Source organism: Macadamia integrifolia, chromosome 6, assembly GCF_013358625.1.
Source record: "Macadamia integrifolia cultivar HAES 741 chromosome 6, SCU_Mint_v3, whole genome shotgun sequence".
Taxonomy (NCBI): domain Eukaryota; kingdom Viridiplantae; phylum Streptophyta; class Magnoliopsida; order Proteales; family Proteaceae; genus Macadamia; species Macadamia integrifolia.
The window spans coordinates 26564675-26576164 of record NC_056562.1 but is presented as its reverse complement, the minus strand read 5'-3'; the positions used below and the strand labels follow the sequence as shown (position 1 = coordinate 26576164).

Here is an 11490-nt window from a genome sequence, read left to right as displayed (position 1 = left end):
CATCCTCTTCGCAACCATGAAAAGAAATAGGACCTCTTTACGTGTAAAATTGAAGATATAATACCCGATAATCCTTAAGGCCTTAAAAATATAAAACCTGCAAAAAGAGAGTAAAACCCAAGGTAGCTCCATTCTAAATATGTAAAATGCATGTTTTACTACCCTAGATTTCACACATAAATATGCTCATCAGAATTCCCCCACACTTAGACTTTGCTAGTCCTCGAGCAAAACAAAAAGAAAAAGAATAAAGACAAAAAAAACCTAACTCACTTTCGTAGGAATCACGGTTGCACTTAGCATGTGCAACAAGCCTTTAAACCCCTAGGTCACCCCTAGTGGAAGAGTTGTGTCTCGTGGGTATTTGCAGTGAATATACACCCAAAATTCAAAATAAACAAATCTCAACTTTGGCTAAAGGTATGGTTCATACCAATCCGGAGCAAAGATAATTTCTCTTACAAGGGACCCCACACTTGAACTTTTATTACCCTTTATCAATTCCAGGCACTAGCATATTTCTTAATTTGGAACTCACCTCATCTCTTCCAAAACATCCTTATCTTAAGGTAAAACCACTTGTGAAGAAATAGGGAACCAATGACTAAGGCGTTGGAGTGTTTTTGACCAAACATGTTACCAAGCAATAATGACATTTGCACATTTTTTTTCTCTTTTTTTCTGCTTAATAAACTCTATTCTACTCCACTACTTTTGGCTTGAATGACATGGTGGAGCAAACACCAGAAACCCAAGTTACTATGTAGCTTCGCTTTTTGCCTATGCCCACAAAGGCAGTGATGCTAGAGTTACTTCAGAAGTTTCCTCCCAAGGAATTTCGATCAAGACACCACGCTTCCTGAGGCGCAATGCCCTGTCTAGTTCCAAAGGAATCAACTCTTATTCTTCTTTATACCACATTTCTCAATTCATTTAAAATTGTGCATTTGTCAACTCATGCCAAATTAAAAAGAAGGTCACAACTCCAAATCAAAAGTACAAGGAACCCACAGACTTACATATGGTCCATCACCATAAAACAGGGGTCTCTTATTTTTCAAAAGAAAGTCCCATCTCAAGACACATGCTTGTTTCTTTCTTCTCAACAGGGTTTTTATACGTTCAAAATGGGTACCTTCGTCAAAACTTTTATTTTCATACATCAAGCATCTGAATGGTCTGATCATTAGCCAAAAGCCATAGTAGGACTTCATCCTTAGCAAGCTCAAAAATAAAAAGAAAAACAAACAAAATAAAGTGAAAGAAAAAAAAACAAAAACTGGTTTCCCTCCCCCATACTTAAGTCATGCAATGTCCTCAATGCATGGAAAAAATTAAAAGCAAAGACAATGCAAGGGGGTCATACCTGATTAAAAATTAGTCATCAGTGTAAAGAGGTTCATGGAGTTCCATGACCTCTTCACTACTAGTAGTGGGAAACTCGAGGAACGGTTTCAAACGCTGACCATTAACCTTCGAAATTACCCCTGTTCCTGGATTCAAAATCTCCACAGCCCCATGGGGATATACGTTATGGACAATAAAAGGGCCATCCCATCGGGATCTAAGCTTACCAGGAAAAAGATGCAATCGAGAGTTGTACAATAAGACCTTATCACCAATTGCAAAAGATTTACGCAGAATGTGCTTATCATGGAAAGCTTTGGTATTTTCCTTGTAAATCCTAGAACTTTCATAGGCTTCATTCCTAAGTTCCTCCAACTCAGATAGTTGGAGCCTACGATGAATTCCTGCATCAGACAAATCATAGTTAAGCTTCTTAATGGCCCAAAAGGCCTTATGCTCCAACTCAACTGGTAAGTGACAAGCTTTTCCATACACCAAACGGTAGGGAGACTGGCCAAGGTCAGTCTTGAATGAAGTCCGATGGGCCCACAAGGCATCAATGAGCCTAAGGGACCAATCCTTACGGTTGGGATTAACAGTTTTCTCCAAGATTTGTTTGATCTGCCTATTAGACACCTCCACTTGGCCACTAGTTTGGGGGTGATAAGGGATAGATAACTTATGAGTGACCCCATACTTTTTCATTAAGGCCTCAAAAGCTGATTACAAAAATGAGTACCCCTATCACTAATTATTGCACGTGGTGCACCAAAGCGGGAAAAAATATTCTCTTTGAGAAACCGAACTACCACTTTGTGGTCATTAGTTTTACAAGGTATGGCCTCTATCCATTTAGAAACATAATCAACGGCCAAAAGTATGTACAAATTCCCAAAGGAATTAGGGAATGGTCCCATAAAATCGATGCCCCATACATCAAAGATCTCAACTACCAAAATAGGGTTGAGGGGCATCATGTTCCTTTTATTGATACGGCCAAAAGACTGGCAGGCAGGGCAAGCCTTGCAAAAATAAAAAGCATCTCTAAATAGAGTGGGCCAATAAAATCTGCATTGGAGACCCTTTGCGGCAGTCTTCTTAGGTCCAAAGTGTCCACCACATGCATGATCATGACAAAAAGAGAGAATAGAATGTTGCTCATTATCAGGAACACATCGTCGGATAATCTAATCTGGACATATCTTAAACAAATAAGAATCATCCCAGAAAAAGTGTTTAACTTGGGAATGATACCTATACTTATCTTGAGTGGACCAGTGATCCAGAGTCACACCTGAAACTAAGAAGTTGACAATGTCAGCAAACCTTGGTTCACTAGACATTGCAAATAATTGTTCATCTGGAAAGTTCTCGTTGACTGGAGAATCAACAGTCAAGGAATTGGGAAGCCGGGATAAATGGTCTGCAACTAGGTTTTCAACTCCTTTCTTATCCCTAATTTCTAAATCAAACTCTTACAAAAGTAAAACCCACCTAATGAGACGGGCTTTGGCATCCTTCTTCTGAACTAGGTATCTGAGGGCAGAATGATCAGTATACACCACCACATATGAGCCAACTAAGTAAGACCGAAACTTTTCTAATGCAAACACAACAGCTAAAAATTCTTTTTCAGTGGTTGTATAATTGAGTTGTGCATCATTTAAGGTCCTACTAGCATAGTAAATGACAGTGGGTAACTTATTAATCCTTTGACCTAAAACTGCTCCTATGGCAAAATCTAAAGCATCACACATCAGTTCAAAAGGTTCAGTGCAAATAGGTGGTTGAACAATGGGTGCATTGGTCAACTCCTTCTTAAGTTGCTTGAAGGATTCTAGGCACTCTTTGGAAAATTCAAAAGTCTGATCTTTGACAAGTAATGAGGTGAGAGGTCGGGCTAACTGACTAAAGTTCTTAATAAATCTTCTGTAGAAGCCCACTTACCCTAGCAAAGACCAGACGTCCTTAACAGATTGAGGAGGTGGTAAATTATTAATTAAATCCACTTTGGCTCTATCTACCTTAATTCCCTCCTTGGATATTACATGGCCTAAAACAATACCAGATTTAACCATAAAATGACATTTCTCCCAATTCAAAACCAAATTCTTAGATATGCACCTCTTCAAAACTAGGGAAAGATGATGAAGACATTCAGAATAGGAATTCCCATGAATTGAAAAGTCATCCATAAATACTTCTAAGAATTTTTCGACCATGTCAGAAAAAATGCTCATCATGCATCGTTGGAACGTAGCAGGGGCATTGCAAAGCCCAAAGGGCATACGCCTATAAGCAAATGTTCCATATGGGCATGTCAAAGTGGTCTTATGTTGGTCCTCTAAAGCAATTGGGATTTGGTTATAGCCAGAATATCCATCAAGAAAGCAATAGTATTCATGTCCAGCTAACCTCTCTAACATCTGGTCAATGAATGGCAATGGGAAGTGGTCCTTTCAGGTTGCCGCATTTAACTTCCTGTAGTCAATGCGCACACGCCATCCTGTTTGGACACGGGTAGGGATCAACTCATTATTGGCATTAGGAACTACAGTCACACCAGACTTCTTAGGCACTACGTGAACTGGGCTTACCCATTGGCTGTCAGAAATGGGATAAATTATTCCATGATCCAAGCACTTTAGGATCTCTTTCTTAATGGCTTCCATCATCACTGGGTTAGCTCTTCTTTGGGGTTCCGTTGATGGTTTGGAATCCTCCATAAGATGTATATGATGTTGCACAATGGAAGGGCTTATACCCTTGATATCAGCCATGGTCCAACCTAGGGCTTCCTTATTATCTTTTAACACTTTAAGTAACTCCTCTTCCTGGCTAGAAGTCAAATTTGAAGAAATTATTACAGGAAGAGTCTGGTCAGGCCCTAGGAAAGCATATCTCAAATTAGATGGCAACTCCTTAAGATCTAGCTTAGGGGGCTCAACTATGGAAGGTTTGGGAATGGAATTGGAAAGGGGTCCTAAGGGCTCCACAAGTGTGTGAAGACTCAAGACTTCAGAAAAGAAATTTTCACTATCATCATCCAACTCATCCATACACTCTTGGAATTCTGAATCAAAATCAATATCAAAGTTGGTAACTAAATCATCAGAAAAATCCAAAAAATCCTCAAGCATATTGATCTCTTCTTCCATATGTGGTTGCTTGCCAATCCTAAACATGTTAAACTCAACAGTTTGGTTACCAAAAGATAATCTTAGGAAACCATTCCGGCAATTGATTAATGCATTACTGGTAGCCAAGAATGGTCTTCCTAGAATTATTGGGATCTCATCCTTGGTTGAGAAGGGCTTAGTATCTAACACAATGAAATCAACAGGGAAAATAAATTCCCCCACCTTTAGTAAGACATCCTCAACCATCCCTTTAGGAATCTTAACAGACCTATCTGCCAACTGAAGAGTAGTTCTAGTGGTTTTCAATTCTCCCAATCCTAGTTGCTTGTACACATGGTAAGGTAAAAGATTCACACTTGCGCCAAGGTCAAGTAAGGCATGCTCAATATAGGTGTTGCCTATGACACAAGATATGGTAGGGCTCCCTGGATCCTTATACTTGGCTGCTATAGGCTGAGTAATTATGGAACTAATGTTACCTGCCAAGAACGCCTTTTTGGGCACACTAGTGATACGTTTGTGAGTACACAAATCTTTCAGTACCTTTGCATAGGCGGGGATCTGGGATATGGCATCCAAAAGAGGGATGTTTACTTCTACCTTTTTGAAGACTTCTAAAATTTTATCCATGGAAGCAGTCTTCTTTTTGTTTACCAAGCGATTAGGAAATGGGACAGGATGAACATAAGGACTGTTAGGGATTTGCCCCTGTTCAGAAGAATCATTTTTGGTTTCCTCAACCAAATCATCTTTAGTTTCAGAAAAATCTTTAGGTTCATCAGACGAACCTGGAACAAGAGGCATACTTGTGTCCTTAACTGAAGGAGAGTTAACATGAGTAATAGATGAGGAAGATTTAGGAACGCTCTGTAGGTACTCTCTACCACTCCTAAGGGCATAAACAACATTACATTGGTTAGAGGGCCCTTGTTGAGTCTGACCTTGTACTATATTCAGTGGTGCATTAGTTGGTCCTTGTAAACTAACAGGCTGATGATGCCTAGGGTTAGGCTCTGGTTGACTGGGTAAAGTTCCCTTCTCCCTCTCACGCATAATTGAGACAACTTGGGTAAGTTCTCTTGTAAGATTTTGATGGCTTGTCATGAGGAGGGCCATATTTTTTTCCAAGTCACTTATTCTACTTGCCTCTCCAGTGTTGGTAAACCCAGGGGGTTGCTGATAAGATGATAAGAGAGGGGCCCTAGGAAAACTCGCCTGAGGTCCTACATTTGACCTAGGAAAAGTATTTTGGGAAAAAGATTGTTGTGCAAAGGGAGGCCTTTGGGGTCCAGGTTGACCTTGATTATAGAAATTGGAAGGTCCTGCTTGGTTGCCCTGATTCCAAGAGAAATTTGGGTGATTTCTCCATCCTGGATTGTAGGTGTTACTATATGGATTATTCTGGTATAAGGCATTAACACTATCATTAGAAGTGCCCCCAGAGGTGTTGGGGCATTCTTCTATGACATATCCAGGGGACTGGCACCAAGCACAAATCTTAACTAAATTGACTGATGATGGCTCTCTAGGAACAATAGCCTCAATCCTCTTGATTAGGCTATCCAAATGGGCTTCCTTGGCTACTATCCCATCCACAAAATATCCTTTTCCTCCTATGGTTCTTTGACTCTCTTGGGTTGATTCCCACTCACGGGTTTTGTCAGCTAAGTCAAGTAAGAATTCCCATGCCTTTCCTTCATCTGTAAAGGATGTGAATCCCTCAGGGCACATAGACTCTATCATTTGTTTAGTTGGGTAATCAATACCCTCATAAATTATTTGACATAAATGCCATAGGTCTAGGCCATGGTGAGGGCATTCTTGGAGTAGATCCTTGAATCTCTCCATAAGCTTGGAAAATGACTCACTAGGCTTTTGCCTAAACTGAAGGATATCACTTCTAAGCTTATTGGTCTTGTGAGTTGGGAAAAACTTCTTAAGGAAGACAACTGTGAACTGTTCCCATGAGGTTATGGAATTTGTGGGTAATCCATACAACCACTTCTTAGCGCATGGTCTTTTAATGCAAAAGTGATACACCTAAGCTTAACAGCATCATCAGAAAGCTATTGGGTCTTAATTAGAACACATACCTCTTCAAATTCCCTTAGAAATAGGTATGCATCCTCAGAGGTCAACCCATGGAAGTGGGGCAACATAGTGATGTATTGAGATTTGAGTTCAAAATTATTGCCCCGGGCTTGTGGTAGAACTATGCAGGAAGGTTGGGCTGTTCTAGCAGGGTAGAACCTATCTTTCAGAGATTTAGGTGAAGGGTTTTGCTGTTGGTCTCCCATATTGAAGGGTTTTAAAGAGAGCAAACGTATAGGGTCACTACTTGTTGGATCTCTTCTTTCTAACCGATTCTTAGTATTACGTACCCACTTAACACTCATGCAACAGAAAAACTACCCACAACTAAAGTAAGACAAGCACAAAAGAATGGATAGCAAAACTTTTTTTTGATGATTTTTTTGATTTTTTTTTTTGCTTTTTGGGAGCTTACCGGCAGGGATCCGGGGTTGCTCAGGTCAATTCCTGAGGTACTGCTACAGGGCGAAACCTGTCTTTATCATACTGTGAGGCATGGCGACCTCCACTGATACAACTATTATTGCAAGTTGTTCTTCTCAGGAATTCAATAAAAGAAAAGGAAAAATATAAAACAAAGCAAACAAAGCACTCCGATTTACCAAAAGAAAGTGAAAAATAACATGGAACTGTCTCCCCGGCAACGGCGCCAAAAACTTGTTTGAGATTTAAAATGTAACCGCAAGCGTACGGATCAGTGTAGCTACGGGTCGAACACAGGGAGAGCAGCCACTTTATTTTTTTATTTCTTTTAATAATGCGAAAGTGAACTGATTAATGGTTGTGATCTAATTCTAATTACCGCCTCCTAAAAATAACGTCCTAACCATTCGTCATCTAAGAATTTAAAGACGCAAGCCACACAATTAAAATTAAATAAATAAATAACTAAAAGTAAACAACCCACGCAATTAAAAAAAAATAAAATAATAAATAAAGGAAAAAAATGCTGAAATAAAAATAAAGTAAAAGAAAGGGGATAAAGCTAGAGAGAGACTCACAAGCAGGTTTCTCTACTTAGCCCGAGGGATGCATCATAATATGAGCTTCCCTACTTGACCAGAGAGTTACTCTTACAAGGGTTTCTCTACTTGGCTTTAGGGAAAGGGAGACAATTAAAATAAAAGCAATAAATTGATGGTTCTATGGCTAGGAGGGGCAAAGCCAACACATACACTAGCCATGAACCTTGGGGGAAAGGGATAACAATAATGTAACGACTAAAAATAAAAATCCTAAATTAAGAAAGAAAGGGTAGTCAGAAGAGGGAATGAGAGGGGGGAGAGAAGACTACTGAAGGAGCCTACTTACTTGAATCAATGCTTGAACTTGAAAAAAAATTGCTCCACGGCTCGTGATCTTGTCACCTAGATCTAAGCCTAGAACTATAACTTAAAAAATTACAACTCAATTGCATAAATCATAAACATAAAAAGGCTGAATAAGAATAAAAGAGTGTTTGCATTAATTGACATAAAAAAAAATTATTACAAAAGTGATTAAAGCAAAAATAGAGAAGAACTAAACTAAAGAGTGAGAGAGGGAGAGAGAGAGCAACTAAAAAAACTAGAAGAAGAATGAATTGTCTCCCCTCCTCTTACATGAGTTGTATTTATAGGGAATGGAGAGGTAGGGTAATAATTTTCTCTTTCCTAAAAGAGAGAAACCCACAATTGATTGTGAGATCTTTTGAGACCAAAAGTGCTAAGGTGGAGGAGAGAGAAGAGAGAAATAAATTTTGAGAAATTTCCTATAATTTTTTGCTTATTTTCTTTCCTCTTTTTTTTTCTAATTTATTTTTCTTCTTTTTCTCTCTCCTAGGGACGATTTTCTTCTTGCTTTGTGTGATTTGGACAATCTTTGGTGATGATGTGGAGGAGAGAGAAGATTTGGACAATCTTTATTTCTCCCTTTTTTTCTCTTTCCTTTTTTTTTTCTTCTCTTCTTGCTTCCGTTTTTTTTTTCTTCTCTTGTGCAAGAACCCTTCCACGATTTTTCTTGCTTCTAATTTCATGTGAAAATTCCCTCCATGCCCTTAGTGCTTTAAGTGAGTGAAAAGCAGGAAATCTTCAACAAATTCTCTAAAAAAAACAACCATGAGATTCGAACTTGAGACCTCTTGGTGAACAAGGGAATTTTGTACACCATAGCTCACCAACTAAGCTAGGTAGTTGTTGTTACCAAAAACAAATCTTTAATCACTTAAGGATGTGGTCCATTGATCCTTGTTGGCATTTGGAGTATTCCTTGTACCTCTGAGACAATTGCAAACGGGCTGGTTCTGCATCTCGGTTCAGTTCTGATCCATTATTCTTTTTCTAGCCCGAAAAGAATAATAATTTGTACGGGTGACCAAACGAATGTGTACTTTTAATTGAACACGTCCATCTTGCTCAGAATTTCGTCCTCTTCGCAACCATGAAAAGAAATAGGACCTCTTTACGTATAAAATTGAAGATATAGTGCCCGATAGTCCTTAATGCCTTGAAAATATAAAACCTGCAAAAAGAGAGTAAAACCCAAGGTAGCTCCATTCTAAATATGTAAAAGCATGTTTTACTACCCTAGATTTCACACTTAAATGTGCTCATCAAAGACCCTCCTCAACCAACACCACAAGGGGGCTCATCTGAGCCAGCACAAGGGGATAACCGCCAGTCAGTGGGTGTTCAAATTCCATCAGAGGAAGGAACCCTACCTCCTCCACTGCCACTTGCATAGTTGAACCCTGAAGCATTGATCACTAATGCACAGATTCATGGGTTGCAATTTCAAGTGCTAGAGATGAATGACATGTTTAGGAGACTCCTTCGACAGTTTGGATCAGCACTTCCTTAGGTATTGCCTATCGTAACACATGCTAATGGAGTGCCTCCTCCAAGACCGACACATATTCGGAACAACACGAGTTGGATGGGTTTGGTGAACATGTACCATCACAACCTATCAAGCACCGATCAAAGCGGAGTTAGGGGCAATTATACGGCTTTTGCCAATGGGCACTGATGACGAAGCCCACAACCTTCCAAACCTTGGAGGACCATTAGTAGAAATTCCCAACCACTTGGAGGCTCTAGAGGAGTTCGAACAGTAGGAATACTGATCCCTCGTGGGTTGGCTAGAGGATTGGATTCATGGGCCTGAAACCCCAATCTAAGAGCAAACCCGTTGAGAGAGCTAACCCAGGGAGAAGGGTCGATCCACTAAGGAGGACAAGCCCAACCAGGAGCGTGAATCACTCAAGACAAGAGTCACCCAGTCTCTACTCAGAATCACGTCGACGATCATTTGCATCGTATAAGGGAGGAATAACTAAGGGGTACTGAAGCTTCTCGTCCTAAGAGGGAAATAAGTCTTCAATAGTGCATCCTCGAACTGGATGAGAAGGTCAACAACTTGAAGAATTCAACCGTAGGGATTCTGACAGTCCCCACGCATAAATGTTTGTCAGATATGCTGAAGAAGGCTGATTTCCCTAAGCAGTTCAAGACACCAACCTTCATTATGTATAATGGGACGATCGACCTGTTGAACACCTTCACCACACTCCGTGATGTCCATCTAGGATAATTCGAACATGACGATTTGTCAGGCCTTCCCAACCTCACTTAAAGGGGCGACTGTTTGAGATTTTAAAATGTAACCGCAAGCGTACGGATCAGTGTAGCTACGGGTCGAACACAGGGAGAGCAGCCACTTTATTTTTTTACTTCTTTTAATAATGCGAAAGTGAACCGATTAATGATTGTGATCTAATTCTAATTACCGTCCTAAACATATGTATCTAAAATAACGTCCTAACCATTCTTCATCTAAGAATTTCAAGACGCAAGCCACGCAATTAAAATTAAATAAATAAATAGTTGAAAATAAACAACCCACGTAATTAAAAAAAAAAAACAATTAAGGAAAAAATGCTGAAATAAAAATAAAGTAAAAGAACGAGGATAAAGCTAGAGAGAGACTCACAAGTAGGTTTCTTTACTTAGCCCAAGAGATGCATCATAATATGAGCTTCCCTACTTGACCAGAGTCATTCTTATAAGGGTTACTTACTTGGCTTTAGGGAAAGGGAGACAATTAAAATAAAAGCAATAAAATGATGGTTCTATGACTAGGAGGGGCAAAGCCAACACATACACTAGCCATGAACCTTGGGGGAAAGGGATAGCAATAATGTAACGACTGAAATTAAAATCCTAAATTAAGAAAGAAAGGGTAGTCAGAAGAGGGAATGAGAGGGGGGAGTGAAGACTACTGAAGGAGCCTACTTACTTGAACTTCAACTCTTGAACTAGAAACTCGATCGATTTGAGATACTTCCAGTACTAAAAACCAGATCTAAAATAAATCAAATCTAAAATTTCTAGTACTAGACAAAACAAATCTGAAGAAAAAAAAAATTGAACTTGAAAGACATGCTTCATAGCTTGTTCTTGTCACCTAGAACTAAGCCTAGAACTAGAATTTGAAAATTACAACTTCAATTGCTTAAACAATAAAAATAAAAAACTGAATCAAAAACAAAAGCATTTGCATTAATTGAATAAAAAGAACTTATAAAAGTGTGTAAAGCATAAACCTAGAACTAGAGTTAGAGAAAGAGAAAACTAGAAAAAGTGATAGAGCAACTAAAAAAAACCCTAGAAGAATAATGAAGTGCCTCCTCCCCTTGTGTTAATTCTATTATATAGAGAATGGGGGACGGAAGCTAACGATTTTAGCTTCTAAAAAAAAGATTTTTTTTATCTTGTTAATGAGGTGGAGGAGAGAGAAGATAGAGAATTGTAGGAAGTAGGGAATCTCCAACAATTTTGCTTCCTTTTTCTTTCTTTTTTTTATTTATTTTTTCTCCTCTTCGCAATCATGGAGAGAAAAATGATATCTTTATGTGTAAAATTAGAGATATAGT

The 11490-nt window shown here is 39.1% G+C and overlaps 1 non-coding gene across 1 annotated transcript; it reads left to right on the top strand.

Moving 5' to 3' along the window:
- The first annotated feature begins 6288 nt into the window (after window positions 1–6288).
- Window positions 6289–6395, top strand: LOC122083025. The gene has a single exon (XR_006141550.1). It is a non-coding gene; the product is annotated as a small nucleolar RNA R71 (small nucleolar RNA).
- The last annotated feature ends 5095 nt before the right edge of the window (window positions 6396–11490 follow it).